The sequence below is a fragment of the Gorilla gorilla genome, chromosome 3 (assembly GCF_029281585.2).
Source record: "Gorilla gorilla gorilla isolate KB3781 chromosome 3, NHGRI_mGorGor1-v2.1_pri, whole genome shotgun sequence".
Classification (NCBI taxonomy): domain Eukaryota; kingdom Metazoa; phylum Chordata; class Mammalia; order Primates; family Hominidae; genus Gorilla; species Gorilla gorilla.
The window spans coordinates 180,787,067-180,795,349 of NC_073227.2; the positions used below are offsets into that span (position 1 = coordinate 180,787,067).

At 35.6% G+C, this 8,283-nt stretch overlaps 1 long non-coding RNA gene across 1 annotated transcript in view; it reads right to left on the reverse strand.

Moving 5' to 3' along the window:
* The window catches only part of LOC129533079 (uncharacterized), a 106,807-nt gene extending 101,122 nt beyond the window's left edge, over nt 1–5,685 (reverse strand). Inside the window, exon 1 of the long non-coding RNA XR_008679108.1 lies at nt 5,574–5,685. This is a non-coding gene — a long non-coding RNA (uncharacterized lncRNA). The remainder of the gene's footprint in view (nt 1–5,573) is intronic.
* Between the last annotated feature and the right edge of the window lie 2,598 nt (nt 5,686–8,283).

Below are 8,283 nucleotides of genomic sequence, written 5' to 3' on the forward strand. Positions count from 1 at the left end.
GAGATGGAAATAGTTGTAGTACAGGTAATAATAATAGCTTCACTCATCACTTACTAGCTTTAATACACAATATCAAGTGTTTAAATATTATTTTACTTTATCTTCACAATAGCTTCATGAAGTAGGTCCTATATTATCCCCATCTTATGTATGAGGAAAGAGAATCATAGAGTATTAAGCAACTTGACAAAAAAATCACGTAACTTATGAGGGCTGCAGTGACTCCCTGGTATCCTAACCATCATGTTATATTACCTCCATGAAAATCGGAACCCTTGCATCTCCTGTCTAATGCAATGCCTCAATGTCTGCCAGGAAGATAAACTTGTTAGTAAGGAAGACATGAACTTTTTGTCTCAACTTTTATTTCAGGATCAGTGGGTACGTGTGCAGGTTTGTTACAAAGGTATATTATGCAATGCTGGGAAATGGTGTATGAATGAATTCCCCACCCAGCTAGTGAGCATAGTACCCAAAAGTTAGTTTTTCAACCCCTTTCCTGCTCCCTTCTCCTCCCTTTTGTAGTCCCCGGTGTCTATTGGTTCCGTCTTTGTATCCATCTGACCCAATGTTTAGCCCTCACTTAGAAGTGAGAGCATATGATATTTGGTTTTCTGTTCCTGTGTTAGTTTGCTTAGGATAAACGTTTCCAGATGTATCCACGTTGTTGGAAATGTATTTTTTATGGCTGTATCGTATTCCATGGTGTATTTGTACTGCACTTTCTTTGTTTAATCCACCATTGATGGCCATCTAGGTTGATTCCATGTCTTTGCTATTGTGAATAGCATTGCGATGAACATATGGGTGCATGATGGAAGACATGAATTTTAGTAGATGTTCTGCATATAAGAAATTCAAATGGAATGTTAGACATGACTTGTCCTGAATTTCCATGAAACTAATAAAGCTATGGCTTTAGGGGCCCCAATTTACATGTTTCCTCCAAAGATTTGTTCCCTAATTAGAGATTTAAAATTCTGGGGTTTTTTTTTTTTAACAAGGATCACCAAAATCATGTAAGTGTATCCCCAAAAAACTTCTATCTGCTCTTGCGCATCATTTTTTTGGTTAATTTTATTTACCTATTCTTCCACCAGGAAGTTTTATTGGCCTTTATTTCCAAACTTTTTCAATTTTTCACCCTCTCTAAGTTCTTTCTCCTGCTCCTCTTGTATTCCTTTTTCTCTCTGATTAAAAACCATCTCTTTGTCTTATTTGGATGAATTTATCTCTTTCCTCCCATGTTTTGGTCTTCAGATAGGTTTTCCCCAAAGTGGGATATTTTTCTCAAGGATAGATCCCACAAGAAAAGGAATGATTATGCCAACTTTTTTTTTTTTTCCTGAGAAGGAGTCTCGTTCTGTCGCCCAGGCTGGAGTGCAGTGGCACCATCTCGGCTCACTGCAACCTCCGCCCCCTGTGTTCAAGCAATTCTCCTGCCTTAGCCTCCTGAGTAGCTGGGATTACAGATGCGTGCCACCACGCCTGGCTAATTTTTATATTTTTAGTAGAGACGGGGTTTTGCCATGTTGGTCAGGCTGCTCTCGAACTCCTGACCTCGTGATCCACCCGCCTTGGCCTCCTAAAGTGCTGGGATTACAGGCGTGAGCCACCGTGCCCGGCCCCACGCCAACTCTTAAGATAAAAATGTCTTCAACCTCTTTACATAGATTTTTACTTCTATTTACTTTCAGCATTGAACACAGACTCTCCAACTTATTTCCATGAAAATATCAACAGGTCTGTTTTTTATGAAAATGGTATAATCGTCTATTGCTGTATTATAATTTTAACTCATATTTCTGCCTTAAGTCAAAACTGTAATTTTGTATCATTCTCTTTTTTAAAATTCCAAATTCATATTGGTATAAAATTCCATATTCATATTGATATAGATGATTAGGGCTAAAAGTACTATTTCCATTTCCTCCCATAGTCTATTTACATATGAATCACTTCCTACAGTCTAAGCACTCAGTCTGTTTTCTTCTAGTTTATGTTATAGAAGTAGACAGACAATGAGGTCTTTATATATATTTGTATGTGTATTGATCATGAAGACTATTTTTAGAATGTGATGAAAGATGTGTACTATCTCCATAAATATACACGTATATAACATATTACTTCTATACCATCAGGGGACTGACTTACTCTTTGAAGCCCACCTATAATTTCCCAGGCCCACCAATACCAGACTGAGTATCTTCATAGTACAATTACTAAAATCTAGAATAGGTAACAATATGTGCTGAATTACTTTGAAAATTTAATTTTATTCTCCATAGTGTCAGTTTTTTGTTATGTTCTTTGAGAGCTAAGGAAATGTTCTGCATGTATGCAAATTTTTGGATCACTACGTTCTTGAATCATTACCATTTTGCTGAGGACACTAGTAATGTAGCTGATTTAAGTCTTTAAGTCTCCTAGTGAGGTTTATTATTTTTTTTCCAGAATAATGTGACTCTTCTCTTTTAAAACCCGTTACGGGATGAAAAAGTCATTAGGATGTGAATGTGGATATCTCAGGAATTGATGTACTACATTTGGAGCTATTATATTAATGAAAGCGAGATTATCATAGAAATGAATCATATAGCCATAAACTTGTAACACACAGTGGGATCCATTAGTATGTCAGTGGAAATGATGTGATATTATCAAAGAATATGTGATTTGTCTTAATGGAGAGAAAGTGTGAGCAGAACATATAGATGAATTTTAGAAAATTCTTAAGAGGATTTAAAAGCTAAAACTATTTCTGTATCTTAAATGTCTTTGAAATAGGTTCTATTGTTGAAGAAGATTACATGCATATAATGATGTTATTTATTATATCAACTAACAAAAGTTGAAATTAATTACTGTAAGATTGTTAATTTTTACCTATCTTTTAATATGTGCAGAATTTCTGCTGATGTAGAGACATGTCTTCTTTGCTTGCATCTATTTTGGCAGCTTAAGACTCTGATATAAATTTCTTTCTCTGAAAGCCATTCAAATCTCCTGTTTTAAAAAGTAGCTTTGGTATAGAGGTTGAGGATAAAATAAAGATACTAAAAAGTTCGTCTTTTACTTTCAGTGACTGCAATTAGCGTGGAATTGTAACTTCCCTTCTCCATTAAAAATGTGAGTAGAGTTTAAGATGAATATATAGCAATTACTTATTCTCTAAGCTGAAAAGTTGCTTGAGTAGGTTTAGTCTGAGTGTTATGATGAAAATTAGGGGCTGTTGACCCTGATAAAAGAAACCTGGATTGAAGGTCCACTTAATTTTTTATCCAGAGATCCCTGAGAAGTCTCACCTAGCAAATGATAATTTGGAGTTTATGATTTTACTTTACTGTTATCTTCCAAATGACTTAGATCTTGAACTGAAAAAAGTATCTCACATCGCAACCTGGAAATAATATCTTCATATAACTTCCTATCTTTCTTTTTGTATTCTGGAAAACATAAAAGGCTATATACACAAAATATATTTTCAGTATTTAACCAATCATGTATGTGAGTTGTTGAAAATTAGTTAACAAAAATAACATATATAATCCGCTAGTTCAAAAATTTGATAATTTGTAAACTAAGGCTAATAACTATAGGAGAAAATTTTCATGAACATGTTAATGTTTTATAGATACAATGATGATTTCTAGACATAAAAGCAGAAGGCTTAATAAGTTGATCAATTCATATTTATGAAATTGGCACAATAATTAATAAGGCAAGGAAAGCATTCTCTGACTCCACATGACAGTTAGATATTTTAAATAAAGTGTGAAAAGTGCCTGGTGATAGGAAATACAAAAAATGACAGGGGTACTAATAACTCAGGCAGGTAGTTGAGGAAATTCTGAAACCCTAACTAGCTGGTCCTCCAAGTATCTCCACTGATACACATCACAACGCCATGCACATTTCAGATGTTTAACAAATATTTGTTAAATGAATACATGAAGGTATCATGCACACCCTTAAGTACCTAACTGCTAGGGAGACAGACATGGAAAGAAGTCTTAATTACATGCTAATAATAATAACCACTTAGTAAGCATTTCTTTTGTGGGAGACCAACTATGCAGGCATTTTATGTCTATTATGTATAATGTTTTAAACAATCCTTAAAGATAATAATGATGAATTAGTAGCTGATATTTACATAATGCTTACTGTGTGCTAGTTTTTCCTTTTTGTTTGGTTGAGAAGGGTAACTTAGGGAGAAGGGAGTAAGGTGTGAGACACTTTTTCAATCAAAGGGTACATCCTGAGCAAAGGCAGAGAAATAGAAGAAAGAACAGTTTGTTCAGGAATAGAACTAGTTATTCAATGATCAAATAATTTGTAAAAGATGTTTGGAATTCAGTTTTACCCTGGACCTACTGCCCCTCTGAACTTTATGTGACATGAATCATTACTTTCCATGAAAGGTGAGTGTTTTAATGTTAGATTAAATCTTACTCTTTCTGTAGTACATTTAGTTATATACAATGATCTTGGCTTCATTATGGCTGGCAGAAAGAAGGTCATGATCCCCTTTCTGTCATGCCAGAGAAGTATGAGTGTGACATCAGTGAGAGTCACAGAGAGGAGAAATTATACCATACAGAACCTTAAAATTCTTATAAAAAGTTCTTTCACACTGTTGAAGGCTTATTCTCATAAAACAAGTAAATGGGTGAAGAGCAGCTGAAATCACTCTCAGACTCTCTTTCCTGCTTTCTGCCACTGCTTTTATATTAGAATAATGCAAAGAAAGAAACACGCATGTGATCTCAGCTACACTAAAAAAGCCACTTTTGGGTTCTCCGTTTTTCAAATACGGCAAAAGTGATTTAAGCAAAGTATTAGTCACATGAGTGCAAGGAGATGACAAATTATAGATGAAAGTGAGAAACCCCTCTAGGAGAGGTTTATAATAAAATTGTCAACACTGTCTTTAAGAGACTCAGCTGGAAGCTGCTAAGTCTCTAAAATCACTAGCCTCAGATTATCTTTCTTCTCCTTTATTGAAGCACTAACATCAACCACAGGTGGTAAGTGGTAGCCAATTATGCTCCCACTTTCAAAATTAATAGCATTGTGCAGTCTGACAGTCTCGTATTCTTGGCCTATGTGTTAACTGTTAGGCCACTGTTACTTTTTCTCTTTTTCACCAGTGAATACATTAAATTCAGCAACCAGAGCTGACCAGTGGGGCCCATCTGTCTCTCCCTCTTTCTCCTAATGAGCTGCTAGTCTGGGAATGACCAGCATCACCTGTCCAAGCAGCCGTCTTCTTGCCAGAGCCAAGCCACACCAGCGAGGCCTGCTTCTTGCCCCCACCTCCGGCGTCCAGGCATAGACACAGGTGAAATCTAGTGAAAGTGGCAAAGGGGACATAGAGCTATCTTAGCTTCGTGTGTTTCTTGCTTGAAATTTAAGAGACAGAAAATATAAATACAGCATTTAATTAGCTACATTATCCCATACTACCTGAAGCTCTTTTGATTAATAAGATTGAGAGGTTTATCTACAGGCATAACTCAAATTTTACATTATAATTAGTCTTCATATTTATCTCATCGTGCTCTCACCTCTGTTTTCTCCAGCCTTTTCTTGTTGTTGTTGTTAACTGTATATTTAGTCTTCATATTTATCTCAAAGTGCTCTTACCGCTGTTTTCTCCAGCCTTTTCTTGTTGTTGTTGTTAACTGTAAGCACATACGTGCTTCATTTCAATCCATGTCTTCATCAGTGGAAGTTTGGACTCCTGCAATAATCCTCTTACTATAGTTCTCCCAAGACACCCCTCCCTCCCACTCCCACTTCCTGTTATTCCATCCTGCATATTTGTATCAGATTAATCTTCGTGTTGTAGTTTCTTCTTAGGAATCTTAAACAACTTTTAATATTTCTACTATATTAAATCTAATGCAATTTAGGGAGTAGGTAGCAGTGTGCCAGGAGATAAAAGTGGCTTCAATGACCTACTTATCCAGTTATTTTTATGTTCTTTATCTTATTTAAAAAATATATTTATTCTACTGCCAGACTCAATTCTGTGTGTTTTTGTTTTGGTAAATAATTTGCAATTTTTCTGATAAACTACTCTTATTATTTGTGGACAATTATTTCATATTTCTAGATAATTTCAAAGAACACAATTGCATCTATCATTTGAAAAGTATTCCACACATTTACATTCTACTCCAGAATACATTTGTGTTCACCTGAAAACATTTCAAGTCAATTGCCATTGAATAAAGTTATAGTTCTAGAATATGTACCATGTTTATTTTGTGGAATTTTGAGGACCCAAACATATCACCTAGTATTTCAAGTTGTACAGTCTTCAGTTGAGGAAGCTGGTTTTTACACTGTTTGTTTCTTTGGTGTTAAGATTTTTGCTTATTTGACTCACAATCTCATCTCCCACTTCCTCTTTGAAGACTACTTGGTGTACTTGGCTTTATAGGTGTTCCTCTTTTTTTAACTCTTAAAATATGAAACATCTCCCCAAAATTTATTGAATATCTTATTTGGAAAAGGAAAGTATCAATTGTTCAGTGTTTGCCACATTCCATCTGTTTTGTTTTGACTTAGACTCTAAATTCCTTAAAGGGTAGAGGGCATGGTGCAGTGAACGAAGATATCAAGAACACTTAATACTCTTCCGAGTATGAAATGAAATAGTTACATAAGTGGTTGGTTGTAGAAGGTTTCCTAAATTACTGACAAGAGTTGAAAAGGTGAAAATGGTTGATGTTTTTGTTCTGATAGTTGGATTTTCTTTTTTCAAAATACATTACCATGATTACTAACGACAGATAACTCTTCAGAGTGACCTTCTAGTGAAAAGAGTAATAAAATGTGCTTTCATTTGTACTTTTTTCTTTTTCTTTCTTTTTTTTTTTTTTTTTTTTTTTGAGACAGTCTTGCTCTGTCACCCAGGCTGGAGTGCAGTGGTGTGATCTCAGCTCACTGCAAACTCTGCCTCCCTGGGTTCAAGTGATTCTCCTGCCACCGTCTCCCTAGTAGCTGGGATTACAGACACACATCACCACGCCCAGCTAATTTTTTATTTTTAGTATAGACGGGGTTTCGTCATGTTGGCCAGGCTGCTCTCGAACTCCTGACCTCAGGTGATCCGCCTGCCTTGGCCTCTGAAAGTGCTGGGATTACATGAGTGAGCCACTGCGCCCAGCCCATTTGTACTTTTCTAGTTAGTTTTATTTTATTTCTTTTTCCTTTGTCAAAAGCTCTTCCTGATGAAAGTCACTTAAATAAATCATTAAATTGAGAGACAATGCTTGGTGCAAGGATAATCTAATCAATTGTTACTGTGACTAGTAATGATTAATCTTTTTTCTAAATTCTTGTTACATTTGTGGTCTGTGCCACGCTATTCAATAGTTAGTTGCATGCTATATTTTCCTCTAGTAATTTTTATACAGAATTAGTTGACCTCATAAGGGCAGAATCTGTTTTTGCAAATACTTGTGGAACCCACTGTGCTGGGCACCCTAAATACTTAGTTGATTAGCATTCGAACCTGTGCTTAGACACAACTGAAAAATGAACAATATACCTACAGAGGAAAGTGCCTGAAGCTTCTCTTATTTCATACTCAACTTGCATTTCATAATAATATGATGACCTTGTATGTGTATATAAACATTTACTTTTTCAAATGGTTTCACATTATAATCTTATTTCATCCTTTTTGGTATTTTATCCTACTGGTTCCTAAGCTTTTATGATAACAGTGCCTGTGGTTGATTTTATAAACCACACATGACACTTGGAATTCGGTTCTTGTTATCCTTCGTGTCAGAGCAGTTTTAAATAATCTTTTAGTAGAAGACTTTTGCTTTTGAAAATCAAACACTATTTCCCTCAATTTTATAGTTTAGAAAGTTTTCTGTAGTCTCCCAAAATATTTTTAGCATTATGTTAATTTTCTCAGCACATCCAATGATAAGTTGTAACCCTTAAGGTTATACTCAACTTGTACTAATACAAAAGGTCACATCTGAAAAAAACCATTTCCCTCCCTCCCTCCCCCCACCCCCTTCCTTCCTTCCTTCCTTCCTTCCTTCCTTCCTTCCTTCCTTCCTTCCTTCCTTCCTTCCTTCCTTCCTTCCTATCCTGTGACTCCCAGGACCATGATTATCAGTGTCTCTTCCATCTCGTTTTCTTCCTTTTTTATTCAAGCATCCCAGCTCCTTAGAAGTATACACCACTCACTATCCACAACTTCTACTAAGCTTCTTATGATTCTCTCATTCACTGAAAAATTAGCTC